The 14396-nt window shown below is 43.9% G+C and overlaps 1 long non-coding RNA gene across 2 annotated transcripts in view; it reads right to left on the bottom strand.

Moving 5' to 3' along the window:
* LOC107181621 overlaps positions 1–13061 on the bottom strand; it is a 17549-nt gene extending 4488 nt beyond the window's left edge. Inside the window, exons 1-4 of one of the 2 annotated variants that reach the window (XR_001512287.1) lie at positions 11081–13061; positions 10151–10290; positions 9778–9872; positions 3191–3280 (exon numbers count right to left, since the gene is read on the bottom strand). This is a non-coding gene — a long non-coding RNA (uncharacterized LOC107181621). Of the gene's footprint in view, positions 1–3016; positions 3151–3190; positions 3281–9777; positions 9873–10150; positions 10291–11080 lie in introns of both variants that reach the window. The other variant, XR_001512286.1, reaches the window with a different exon arrangement.
* Between the last annotated feature and the right edge of the window lie 1335 nt (positions 13062–14396).

The raw sequence follows: 14396 nt of genomic DNA, 5'->3' as shown, positions 1-14396 counted from the left end.
GCATGTGCTTTTCCTTACAAGAAAAATACTATGAGATGAACAAGTAGAAAAGCATTTCTTCAAGCTCTCAGTGATAACCAGGGAGTTTATGTGGGCACATCAGTCACCTTTGGGGTTGCTGTGTACAATGAAATTTATAATCGTGATACTCTTGGGTGGTAGTTTTAAGACACTACTAATACGCAGAAAGCGCTCCAGCTCTTGCTGGCAACTACTGTTTAACAGTCATTCAAATCTGTGATAATGGTTGGAAGTGGGTGGGATTATGAAATTGTAGTTTTTAGAAAAACTTGTGAATGAAAATGAATCCAAGTGTTTCATGTGAAGATGTTGAGCCATTTCTATCATGCATTCCTGTCTCATGGCAGAAAATTTTGAAGATTAAAAAATAAAATAATCAAAATGTTTCATTTGTCTCTCTAAATGTACCTTAAACTCTTTCTTCATTTATATTGCTAGTTGCCATGACTGTCCCCTTTTTAGAAAACATGACAATTATTAGTTGATCACAGTTGCTATTACGGATACAACCATTCTGGTAGTAGTAAACTCCATCTCATAATATTAGAGGAAATTACTTCTGATTTATGCTTCCATTTAATAAGGAAATAGCTTCATTTTAATTTACTTCCTGTCTATACTTTCTCTAATGTTTACCATTGGATAATCCTAGTGATCCTGATTCCACTGCCTCCCAGTATTAGCCTTTGTGAAATCCTTGAACTCAGTAGGACCCTATATCCCAATTTCTCCATCTCTCCCATGTTGCTTAGTGACAAAGGATCCCGTGCACACCACAACCATAAATTGGCTGCTACATACTTTCTTTTTGAAGAGTTAGATTATTCCATCTATTCCCCAGCTTTATAATCAAGGAAATGACAGGGTATTCATCATTACCTTATTCACCTTTGGTGACTGACAGAGTCACTCACATATACAGGTATACCTCGCTTTATTGCACATTGCAGATGTTTTTTGTTTTCTTTACAAATGGAAGGTTTAGCACCCCTGCATCAAACAGATCTATCAGCACAATATTCCAATAGGTTCAGATGATGCTTAGCATTTTTTAATTAGGTATCATCTTTTTATACGTATTGCTATTGTACACTTAGACTACAGTATAGTGTAAACATAACTTTTGTATGTACTGGGAAACCAAAAAATTCATGTGTCTCGCTTTACTACAGTGGTCTGGAACCAAACCTTCAGCACCTCCACGGTCTGCCCATACGAACTGACCCATGAGAGCTGTCCTGGAGTAGGAGTTTCTCTGTCACCAATTCTGAAACAAAATGGCTGGACACCAGACAAACCCACTTAGACAGTGTGACTGAGGTGCTGGTAATACTGCTAGAAGAAATTAGGTTTCCAGCTTAAAGCTGGAACTAAAAGGAAGCAGAGTAAAGAGAACATGTTTAGGACAAAGAAGACAGGCTGAAGAGCAGCCCCTGTGCGGCCAAGCATGCCCAAGCACCCTGGTTCATTTAGTGATGGGGCGGGGGGTTAGTTACCCTGTAGGCCGGGAGGTGGTTGGGAAGATTTCATAACTGACCGTGTTCACTTACCTAGGTAAGGGCCACGCCAGGACTTCATGTTTTATAGCTTTAAAGCTCACTCTTCTTCCACTCATAGTGGGAGGAAGACTTTCTTTAGAAACAGGTAGCAAGCGGGAAAGGATGAGGGTACAGATTCACAGGTTTGGGGAAGATAAGCGAAACAGCAGAGGGTCTGTCAGTCTCAAGCCTCAGGGTCACCTTTTCCAAAGGAAACCTGAATTTCTACTCTGCCTGCATTAACAGGCCTGTACAATAACCTTAAATGCTCTGGTAAAGAAGATAAAGGGGGAAAAGAAGTAATCCCAAATTGAGTAAAGAAAGCCTGTCTCCTAGAAATGGCAGTGTGTTTCGTTTCTGTACCTATGGGTGGCATCCTCAGGAGACCAGGGCTCACTGAACACATTATTATTGGGTCCTTTTTTTTTTTTTTTACTTCATCTATCCAGAGTCTGGCAGAAAATCTCGATTACCACTTCTATATCTCAAAGGACAAAAACATGAAAAAATGGGCAAAACCAAAAAACAACCAAAGTACCCTAAAATATGGTATATCCATATAACTAAATGCTATTCAATGATAAGAGCTAACACTTAACGTGCTTTACGTGCAGCCCCATTATCTCCATTTTACAGAGAAGGCAGGTTACACTATAAGCAAGTAGTTGCACCAAGATTTGAAGCCAGGTCCTGCTAGTGCAAAGACGTTTGCTGTAAGACAATAAGCTAGTGATTACTACCGGAAAGAATAGAATGATTCCGCTCCTGTAGGAAGGATTGCAGACCAGCATAAAGAAGAACTACAGAAAGTGATGAGGCTTTGCAAAAGGCAGTTTGGGGCTCTGAACCGTGTCACAAAATCGAAGGGACCTGCTTGTGCACAAGTCCCCTCCTTCCACCCCTTCAGCCAAGTGCAGAGCAGAGGAGCTCCCAGCCTAATCTCACATTCTGACACTGGCTGCCAGTGACTGCCCGCCCTTCCTGCCTTTGTTGGCCAGAGTTGCACATGAGTACCAAATCCTTACTGCTCCGTTTAAACCTATTTGTACAGAGATTCTGCTTCCTTATTTTCCAACTTTTGAGCAATTTCCATTTCACACAAAAAGCATGGCAGCTCCTGTCAGTGGCCAAGTGCTTTTCCCACACTGCCTCATTCCCCATCTCACTGCCAGTGGCAAGCCTGGAGGTTCTCCCAGCCCCACACTTGGCTTTGGTCTTGCATCTCCTCCCCCTCAGCAATGTAAACACATAATCCTAAAAACAGATTTCATGAGGGAGCCATCCATTGACAGATGAATATGGATAACTGCTGGTGCTGATGACATCACAGTTTACTTTAACTAGTTCTCACTAGAGGAACTGAAAAGGGTCGCTAAAAAAAGGGGGGGCGGGGAATTGTTAAAAGAAATGACCTCCAAGAGGAAAAATAACTTCAATAAGAAGCAAAACCCCCATACCTGGTCATCCTGTTTCATTCTTGATAGTCACATAGTCACCAAGCCAGAATCCTTCCTGGGAGAGGTCACGGTACTGCAGCCTGCCTCTGCACGGGCTGTCCATGTAGCCGACAGTGGGTGGGGACCTTGGAAACCTGGGCAGAAGCAAGGGAACAGAAGCTGACATTCTCTTACCAGATCAATGGTAGAACTACTTCACTTAACATAGCTGTCATTCAGATGCCCAGGCAAGGCAGGTCCTCCTCCTCCTGCAGACTTCAGTCTCTACAATAAAAACGTATAGTGCTGCCAACAGTTTCAAAGTGGCAGCCAGTCTGAATCCTGGGGAGTAAGTCATCCATTGATGAGGCCTATACAAACCTATCTCGTGCAAGGAACCATGCTGGGCCCCACAGGCAATCCAATGATGACTAAGATACAGCCCCTGCCTTCAGGGAGCATGTAACCTAGAAAGGTGGGAAAAACAACCTTTCTAATTTCCCTCAAAATTCGAAAATTATCACTACGTGCTAATAAATAGTGTATGATTTGAAATGTGAAAAGCAAATATTCCTATTGAGGAATCATGGATTGGTCATCTATTGGAATCACCCATCCACTGCTTAAATTCTATAACAGATAACATCCAAAAGGTTAAATTTTGATATTTAAAAAATAGTGTGGAACCCATACAATGGAATACTACTGCCTAATGAAAACGAACAAACTATTGATATATACAAGCTTGGATAAAGCTCAGGGTACAGAAAGTCAATTTTGAAAGTTTACCAGCTGTACATTTCAAACACTTATATAACACTAGAGTCCCGGTGCACGAAATTCGTGCAAGGGGCTGGTCCCTCACAGCCCCGGCTTCGTCTGGAAGGTCGTTCGGCTGTCCGGTCTAATTAGCATATTTCGCTTTTATTATAGTTTCTCAACATGACAAAACTATATAGAACAGACTAGTGGTTGCCAGAGGACGGTACGGAGGGGAGGGGATGTCACTATTAAGGGGAAGCACAAGGGGGTTTCTTTGTGGTGATGAAGTCTGTCTCTTGGTTAGGAGGGTGGTTACATGAATATATACATGGGATTAAATTGCACAGAACTACACACATGAACATAAAAAGGATGGAAATTCAGAAAGGTCTGTAGTGTAGATTAGTGTATTATATCAACATCAATTTTAACTTACACATTATATAAGATGTGACTATATTTGGGGGGAGAGAAGCTGAGGGAGGGGGTTCACCAGATTCTACTATTTTTCAAACTTCCTATGAATCTATAATTATTTCAAAATGACAAATTTAAAAAGATATAAACACTTTACCTTCCCTTTATGTTTTTGAAGGGAAAGTGGAAAAGAAAATGGGTCTTAATACAACAAAATTTTAATACAATTTCTATCCATGTGCACTTCAGGTACAAATTGTGAAAGTGGGTGCTCTCCACGGCTTTTCCAGCCGCCACTCTGCTGCCATGCGTGTCTGTGAGAGAATTCTGAGCTGGAGTGGGCATGAAGAAGCCCAGGCAAGGGAGCGGTGCTGGTCAGAGGTGTGGTTGTTCAGTTCAGCTTGAGAGCAGGGCAAGAGACAGCCTGGAGGCACGGAGAACTCACCTGCTAGTCCCCCTCCCCTTGAGGCACCTGCTGCATAATTCACGTGGGAGATGGCCTCTGCGTATCCTCGCCCTTTGCTCAGGCACTGTCCCCTTCTCCCTCTTTATTCTTTTGCTATTTTTTTATTGTTTAAAGTACTATAAATAGTACATATGTCTCCTTTTTCCCTCACTGACCTCCCCTCTACCCCCTAGCCTCCAGCACATGCCCTCCCCCCCACCCCCAGTGTCTGTGTCCATTGGTTATGCCTATATGCATGCATCAACTGATGAACAAGGATAAGAGACAAAGAAGCATCGAACAGACTGTCAAACTAAGGCGGGATGGCAGGGAAGGGTTTGGGGGGAGGGGTAAGAGATCAACCCTTCTCCCTCTTTCTGACTGGTCAGTGTCATTGGATCACTCCCTTTCTTGGAAACCCCTCCAGAAGCCACCCTCTGCTGCCTTTCCTCGGATGCTTGGGCTGAATCACCTCCCCTTATCCAGAATTTATAAAATGACAAGAAAAAGAATTCCACTCTTTAGCACGGCCCTCATGAAATTGCTGCAGGGTTGAGATTAGGTGATCAGGCTCTCTCCCGTGAGAGTGACAAGCCCTCGGGCTTCACCGGCAGAATCTATTTTTGCGTGGCCTACTGTTTGCCAGGCTTTGACATTTCCATTTGGAAGATGAATTAATTCTGAGCTGAGCCAAGTGTCCTCTTTTGGAAGATGTGTTAAGACTCAGGCCCTCGCAGGACACTGGAGCATCCGTGAGACCCTATCCCTTTCTCACATGATGACGGGTCAGCCTTCCTGGGGGGCAAGTGAGGAATCTGACATGAACTAAGGGGCTGCAACGAAAAAGGTATTTTTCACTGTGGGCTTAGGCACCACCTGTGCTATCCCCAGGCCCCATCTCCCTGATCACAGTCTGAAAGAAGGGAATAAGGCCCTTGCTTACCAAGGGCATTTGGTCCACATGGGAGACATCCTGGCGAGCTCATGGGCTCCGCCTGGCCCTGTCTGTGAGGGCCCAGCGTGAGAGAAGACATTAGCTGTCCCTGCATCAGAGCACGGGGAAGGCTGCCCCTCCAGATGACTGGCTGGGGCCTCCAACACAATAAACAATGTTTGCTCTGGAAGCGATGAGCAGTGCAACAAATTGTTAGGAAAGCCTGCAGATGGCTCCATTAATAAAGCTGCCATCCACAGCTGCCAAAGCTGAAGTAGTTTCTATGGGAAACCCTCACATTAAAATAGAAGGAAGTTCTTTTAAATTATAGTAATTACATTTTCATTAAACATTATCAAAGTTAAACACGGGGATCTGTCTGGGAGGGCACTCATCATTCTGAGCTCTGAAGGCCAGGGAGAGCATCACCTCTCTCTGGTCCCTGACACAGACTCTGACACAGCGATTACAGAATGGATGGTTTGTGCCATAGGGTTACTGGTGGTAAAAATGGGGCAAGTCCCGTCTCAAGTAACCCAGATCTGTCCATGGAAAAGCCCTGTGGAAAGGACAACAGGGCACCTGGTAGTCCATAAGGGAAGAAAGCAGAACTTGTGGGAAGCCAGAGATGGCCCAGGGTACTCAGAAGACTTCAAGACCCAGCCCCAAAGTGGCCAGGTTGGCAGGCAGCACTAGGAACCCCAAGGCCCAAACTGCTCTTGGGGATGAAGCTTGAGGCATGACTGTCTTCACCAGGGGAGCCAGTCTGCCCCTTCTGTTTTCGGTGGCATCTGGCCCAGACCCGGATCCCAGTGAGATTCTTCTGGGCCCAGAGCACAGCACAGAGCTCTGCAAAGACCAGCAAGTGTCCCCACCACACACGCACATCCCAAGATAAATAAATAAGGGTGGAGTCAGCACCTCTGGCCTCTGTCCAGACCTGGAGCTGAAGAGAGCCCATCTCCCTCCCTACCTCCCCAGCTCCCGGGGTTGGGACGGTCCACCTTGATGAACCCTGGGTTGACGTCTCGGTTGCAACACACCCCAACCATAATCACTCAGGAAAATAAATAGAAAAAATATGCTGGATGACAAGGTATAGTAAATCCTACAGCAGGGGCACTGAGCTTTCTCCCACTGTTCTCCCCACACCTCCTGCTATGGCCACTATACAGAAACCTGGGAATGCTGACCCTCAGGAGACTGAGGCTGCAGAGAGGCCCAGATGAGGACGCTGACCCCTCACCCGGCAATAGTAAGGCCACCCAATCCCAAGGCATAAGGCTCAGGGGCAGCCTAAGGCTCAGGCAGCTAGACCACGTTATCACAGAGGGCAGCACACTCACCTCCTCACCCGCCAGGTCCTCAGCTCCCTACGACCTGCCCAAGCCGGCCTGGGCTGGGCGGTGACCACTCCTGAGCTCCCATGGCCATAGGACATGTTTTTGCAAGTTACACACCCTGCCCTAACCATCAGCAGTGACCGCTTACCCCAGCCTTCCTGCTGCAGTTGCGGCCCACTTCCTCTGGCACGGCACTTCCTGATACTCAATGAACAGGGTCCGACTAAGGGAGACACATACATATACATGGGCAGACACATCCATATATAAACCGATTTTCCAAATGACTGTTGCTTCAAGAGGACAAGAATCCAGGAGAAAAGGGAACAGACACCAAGTATAAACAAAGGCCCTTCTGTGTGACTCCAATTAGAATGACAACCAATTGAAAACAATTTAATGTTGGTTCATGAAAGGTTAATGAAATTCATGTTTTGAAGATGCAGAATGCAACACGGATATAGCCAGAAACACATTTCTAACCTTCATTCTCTTTAATTATTCGGTCAGAATAATTTCCCGAGAGCAGTTTTAGTCTCTGGATGGCTTTAATTAAACACCACTGAACTTTAAGTTAACATCAACTCATCCAGCTACAACTCAATTTTCAAATTAACCTGCTATCTAACATGAGGGTTTTGTGGCCTAAGCAGGGGTGTGGTGGGGGAGGGGAAGATGGGCATGGAGCCTGACAGGTATTCACCAATTCTAGAACATTTTCCATCTTCCCCCACCCTCTCCAGTGGCCAGGAACTTCAGTCACCTGTCGCTAGCCTCTCTAAAGACAGAGGCTGAGGCTGAGCCGGCAACCAAGCCGACCCCTTCCTTGGACTTTCCCGTAGTCCTGGGCTCTGGCTCCATTCTCCCCAACACCTTCGGCATAAGCCTGGTACAACCAGACCCTCCAAGTGAGTCCAGGGCCAGCAGACCCCTGCCCCAGCGCCTCCACTCTCCTCTTGCCTACCTGCCCTCTTCCCACTTCTCTCCCTCCCCTTCAGTGCTGAAATGTGTCAAGAGCCCTGGCTCAGCAATCCTGCCTGACTAGGTGCCCTCAGGAAAGACCCCTATTTTCTGAGCTGACTGGCACTTCACCCAGGCCCCAGGTATCTGCCTCACTCCTTTTCTGCCTTTGAAAACCAAGGTTCCTGCTTTTGTCAGTTGCATTTCGTAGCCGTACCAAGGCCCTTTTGCAATGAGTTTCTGCTTCTTTCTAAAACCTTTTTGCCTGCTGACTGGGAGGCTGCCCTAACATTTCCCACAGCTTGGGGCAGCTTCAGCCAACTTCCATCAGAATGTGATATTTGAAGTTGGCAAAGAGTCTAATCTACCTAGCACATGTTGGGCCACGTGAAGGACCTGTACTTTGGCCCTGAGGTACAGCCACGTGACCGTGACAAAGCTTCATGTCAAAGGCAAGGTCAGGGCAAGAAAACGCATGATGTTGCAGGAGGGCTGTTAGCACTCAAGGAAAGAAGTATTATCTAAAGAATGCTATTCCCAGCCACTCTGCCTGACCTTTTCCAGTAGTACCTGCAGCAGCTTTCCTGGAAATCAGCTCTAGCACTCCGGACCCTGAGCAATAAGCAGCATCCGGTCTCGGTCTATCCAAGACATCCTGCAGCAGCACAGCACCTGTGCACCTGGAGTCAAGAGTCCTAATGAAACTCACGCAAGTGACAGCTGCTGACGGCAGAGGAGACTGCGGATGACCCATCTGCTCCAACACTAGCTTGCAAGGTGGCTGAGTCACCCCAGTTGCTCTGTTCAAGTCATGAGAGCAAGGTCAGCTGATGCTGCCCTCCCAACCATGAGGGTACGCCCCCTACAGCCAAGGTGCACGTTTCCCAGAAGAGAATCCACAGCCACACTCCCCCACCCACATCTACCCAGAGGCAGCCTGTCCTAAGGTAACCAAAACCCATCCATCCCAAGGAGTTCCCGAAAGGGAAGGGCAAGGGATAACAGTGAAATTGCTCTGTAACAAGAAAGGTTCCTAACCAAATGTTTTACTAATCCTAAGAGACAAGAGACACCCTAAATAGGACCTAAAGATTTTTTAACTTTTAAAAATAATATTTAATTTTGAAATAGAGTGCTTGCTTATAGGGCAAAGGTATCTGACTCATCTTTGAGTCCCCAGCACCTGGTAGTATGTGTTTTTGCACTAACTAAATATCTGAAAGCAGCAGAGCATTAGGGGACTCTTTGATGACCATGAGTCAGAGGGGCCCTAGACAACCAAGGATGACAGCCAACGCACCTGCGAGAGGAGCACTAAGGACAGTGCCCCACTTCTCAACCAACCCGCCATGGGCAGTCTTTGGTGATAGATTAGAGTGATCCAACCCAGGATATGTGCAGTCAAATGTCAAATAAATGTACTAAATCACTGGGGCCAGATAGTATCTGAATTTCTAAGCAATCAATCACCATTGCCCCTGGTATATCCTCTAGCTATGGAAGATCAATGAGCCAGAAAGCCGGGCAGCCTGCCCATAGCCACACTCACAGAGAGGAGAAAAAGTATATAAATCAAAGCCAGCCGGCCAGTATTACAATAGTCACTACGACCCTCACCCTGACATTGATAGCTTCACACCAAAGTCACACTAGATGAGGAGCCTGGAAGGAGAAGGACAGTTGGAACCTGAAAGGGCATCTGCTGACAGAGAAAACAAATGATGAATAAGAAAGAACGTCAAAGTAGCCATTTGCAACCTTTCTTACTTTTGTGCACCCTAAAGAATTTTGAAAATCTTTGTGTAGCCTTTTGCATATGCAAGTTTAACAACTAAAACCTTTCACTGTAAGTTGAAATAGTTGCACGGAGTAGTTTCTGGTGTATTATAGATAAGGGCTTAAACTATGAAGTCACAATCACCTTGTCCCAAAGGTAATCTTTGTGAGGCCCAACTGCGCTTGGGTTCTGGGACATCCCCCTTTCTGCACAGGCTGGTTCTAATGAGTTTCTGGAACCTGCAAACAGAAGAAGTTTGGCTCAGAGAAGTCAGCAGAGACTGTTCCTGAGGAAGGCAGCAGATGGACCAAGGACATTAATGGCACTATCAAAAGGACCTGGACACAAGTGGGAAAAGTACATGAGTAGACAGTTGACAAAAAAAAAAAAGAAAACTTACCTTTAAAAATAAAAAGATTTTTTTGAAGTAAGAATAAATTTTAAATAAAAGAAAGATATTCAACATCACTAATTTCAATAGGAAGGCACTTTAAACCAAAGGAATTTTATCACTTACCAGACTGGCAAAGAAGAGGGCGAGCAGGCACTCCCCTCATGGCCTGACAGGAACATACATCAGCACCATCGCTTTGGTGAGGAATAGCTATCACAATGGGGGATGCACATTCTCTAGAAGTCTCACTTCTAGAAATGACTCTACAAATATATTCAGTAATATAAAAAATGACAAAAAGATTATACATTAAAGGAGGCTTATAAAAGCAAAAAAGATACGACTAAATAACCATCAAAAGTTAAATAAACCACGGTATATTCATAAAATGGAACACGATGCAGAAAAATAAAGCAGAGAACAATCGCCAGACTGTGAGTATTAAGAATGTTCAATGCCACTTGGGCAAAAACAAAACAGGCAGCGAAGGAAAATGCATCTGAGCTGTGAATAGAACACACCTGAGTGTAAGCAGAGGCACGGGGCTGGAGACAATGTAAGGTCCGCACGGAAAGCATCTTGTGTGTCAGGAAGTGAAAAAAAGCTCAGAGACTGGCAGGGGCATGTCACCAGGACACAGAAACCAAATTTGAGCTGAATTTGAGCATCAGAATGATAACTACAGAGATGGTTATTACATTGAATGAGAAAATTACATTAAAACTTTTTAAAAGCGGGGTACTCATCTTCACAGAAAAATATCAACATTGCAGAAGAAATGACAGAATAGAAAGTCACTTTTTAAAACCATCTTAAAAATAAATGACTCAGGTCAGGGGACAAGAAGAGATAAAACAAAGAACTTGTATACTTCTATGCATAACCCAAAGACAACAATAGGTTGGTGAAGACCTGGGGGGTGGGGAAGGACTGGGCAGAGGGGGAGGTAAAGTGGGGGATGGGAGACATTGTAATACTGTCAACAACAAAATAAAATAAAAAAGATTGAGTCCAGCCGCTGTGGCTCCGTTGGTTGAACATCGTCCCATGTACCAAGGGGTCGCCAGTTCAATTTCCGGTCAGGCCACAGGCCTGGGTGCAGGTTCGAACCCTGGTTAGGGGCATGCAGGAGATAGCCAATGGATGTTTCTCTCTCCCTCTCCCTCTCTTCCCGTCTCTCTAAAATCAATAACAAAGAACATATTCCAAACAAAATGAAAATAAATTATTCAAAGAATCATCAATGAACACTAACACTGGATGCAAAACTATTGAAAATAGGATATTCCCAGTCTCAAATATCACCCCACAGATTACTTGTTAATTACAAAGGGGAAAGGGTATCTTTACAAGGGAGAAATCTCACATTTTAATTATCTAATTCAAATCATCAATAATGGGACAAACTGGTATTGAGTACCTTATTATACCACTGACATAATAAGGAAAACACACTTTATATAAAGAATTCCTGACAAAAATGTTTAACCTGGATCCAATTATAAGGAGACCATTAGACAAATCCAAGTTAAAGGATATTCTGCAAAATACTGGCAGTCGATCAATGTTTCTCTCTCTCATCAGTTTCTCTCTCTTTCTTCCTCCCTCTCTCTAAAAATCAATTTTTAAAAAAGGTTAAATATGGAGTTACCACAGGACTCGGTATTTCCACTCATTATATGCCCTATGTCCATCAAATACCTGATGTAGAACTGTGCACCTGAAACCTGTATAACTGTGTTAACCAGTGTTGACCCAATAAATCTAAAAATAAAAAAATACTTTTATACCAACATTCATAAAAACATTCATTATTCGTAATAGCCAAAAGTGGCAATAACCTAAATATCCACCAACTGATGAAGAGATAAACAAAATGTGGTATATCCATATAATATTATTCAGCCATAAAAGGAATGAAGTACTGATACATAATACAATATAGATGAACCTCGAAATCATTACAGTGAGAGAAATCAGTTACAAAAGATCACATATTGTATGATTATACAGTAAACCCTCGACTTTGCAGACTTCAATTTAAAAGACTTTCGATTTAACAAACAAAATTTCCGGTCCACACGTCATATGCAAAAATTAATGCCCTGTTAATTTGAAAATACTTTTAACCTATATTTGCTTATAATTAAATTAACAGGTCATTTTCATGTTATTAATTCACTGTTATTTTCAACAAATTTAGGCAGATAGGCCAAATGTTGGGAAAAACTGTAGTAATTTCACATAACTAAATATTACACATCTACAACTATAGTCTACATATTTATATCTAAGAGTCACCACTAGTAAACAATGGTCAGCAAATGATTAGCACATGATCACACCACATTGCAAGTGGTAATTGGTTCTGTTGTTGGATGGCATGACTTTCTGCAGCAGTTTTAATGCATGCTAGCCAATGTTCTAGCATTTATTTACTCGCAGTGATCTATTCAATATAAATTTTTAATTGCTGTAATACATATAGAAAACTTCTACATGAAATTAAAATTTTCATACATAACTTTAAATTCACAAATTATCTACATCAGTAAAAACAGGTAAACTAATTTGTCAGTTTTGTTAACATGCATTCGGAAAACCTACTCTATTATATAACGAACTTTCAGTTTTAACAGATACCCCGCGTCTGAATTAGTCCGTTACATTAAGGTTTTACTGTATTTATATGAAATGCCCAGAAAGAAAAAAATCTAGAGAGACAGAAAATAGATTAGTGGTTGCCCAGGGCTAGAAGTTAGGGTAGGGAAGGGAAGTGACTGCTAATGGCACACAGAGTTTCCTCTTAGGGTAATAAAAATGTTTTAAAACTGATTTGTGGCAATGGTAGCACAACTCTGAATTTAGGAAAACCCACTGAATTGTACACTTTTTGTTGCTGCTGTCAATCCTCACCAGAGGATATTTTTTCCATTACCTTTTAGAGAGTGGCAGGTAGGAAGCGGGGGAGAGAGAAACATTGATGTGAGAAACATCGATTGGTTGCCTCCCACATACACCCCTACTGGGACCAGGAATCAAACCCACAACCCTTTGGTGCATGGGCCCACACTCTAACCACTGCTCAGGGCTGAATTGTACACTTTAAAAGGTGAATTGTATGGTATGTGAATTATATCATAATAAAGCTGTTATTTTAAAAAACATAACTACAAAGGACACATTATTAGGATACCTGGGGAAAATTAAAGAGAGAGACTATAAGTATCAGTATTGTTATCAATGTTAAATGGGGTGTGACAAATTAGTCATATCCTTACTCTTAGGAGATACTGGCTAAAGTATTTATGGCTGAATCATCATAATTCTATAGCAAAAACCAAATGTTTATGTACATACATTCATTGTGTGCCTGTGCTTTGGGAAAGCAAGAAAAAGCTAAAGTGGCAATATACTGATAACAAGTGATCCAAGTGAAGGATGTACAGGTATATTCTGTACTATTCTTGCAATGTTTCTGTCATCTGAAATTTTTCAAAATAAAAACTTGGGAGAAATATCAAAGAATAAAGTTTAGACTTATACAGACAAATAACAACTACCTAGCCTTTGGGAATGCTATTGTTTTTAAACACAGTATTTTACCCTCAGTAAAAAATCACTATCCTTTGTACGACAAGATACAGACCACCACTTCATCTATAATAATCTACACTAATAAAAGGAAAACATGCAAATTGACCATCCCTCTGCTACACCCACCAGCCAATCAGGGCAAGTATGCAAATTAACCCAACAAAAATGGCGGTGGCCACGGAACTGGAGGCTTGGGTTGCCCCTGGCGACAGAGGAAGCCAAGCTTCCCGCCTGCCCTGGCTGCTACTGAAGGAGGGGCTGGGGCCCTGGGTCTCCGGGGGTCGTGGCCAGCCTGAAAATGGCCCTCAGCCCCTCACCCAGGCTGGCCAGGCACCCCAGTGGGACCCCCTATCCTGAAGGGGCTCTGGCCAGCCTGAAAATGGCCCTCAGCCCCTTACCCACAGGCCAGCAGGGGGGCAGTTGGAGGCGAGCAGGCCAGTGGGGAGGGAAGATGGGGGCAAACAGGCCAGCAGGAAGGGCAGTTGGGGGTGAGCACACTGGCACAGGGGGCAGTTGGGGGTGAGCAGGCTGGCAGGCAGAGTGGTTGGGGCAATCAGGCAGGCAGGCAGGAGAGCAGTTGGGAGCCAGCAGTCCCGGATTGTGAGAGATATGTCCGACTGCTAGTTTAGGACACATGCCTCGGTTGCTGGCTCAATCCCCGGTATGGGGAGAGGAGGAGGCAGCTGATCTATGGTTCTTTCTCATCATTGATGTTTCTATCTCTCTCTCCCTCTCCGAAATCACTAAAAAGATATTAAAAAAAAAACACAGG

The sequence above is a fragment of the Myotis davidii genome, unplaced genomic scaffold (genome assembly GCF_000327345.1).
Source record: "Myotis davidii unplaced genomic scaffold, ASM32734v1 scaffold6, whole genome shotgun sequence".
Taxonomy (NCBI): Eukaryota; Metazoa; Chordata; class Mammalia; order Chiroptera; family Vespertilionidae; genus Myotis; species Myotis davidii.
This window is presented reverse-complemented; position numbering and strand designations above follow the sequence as displayed.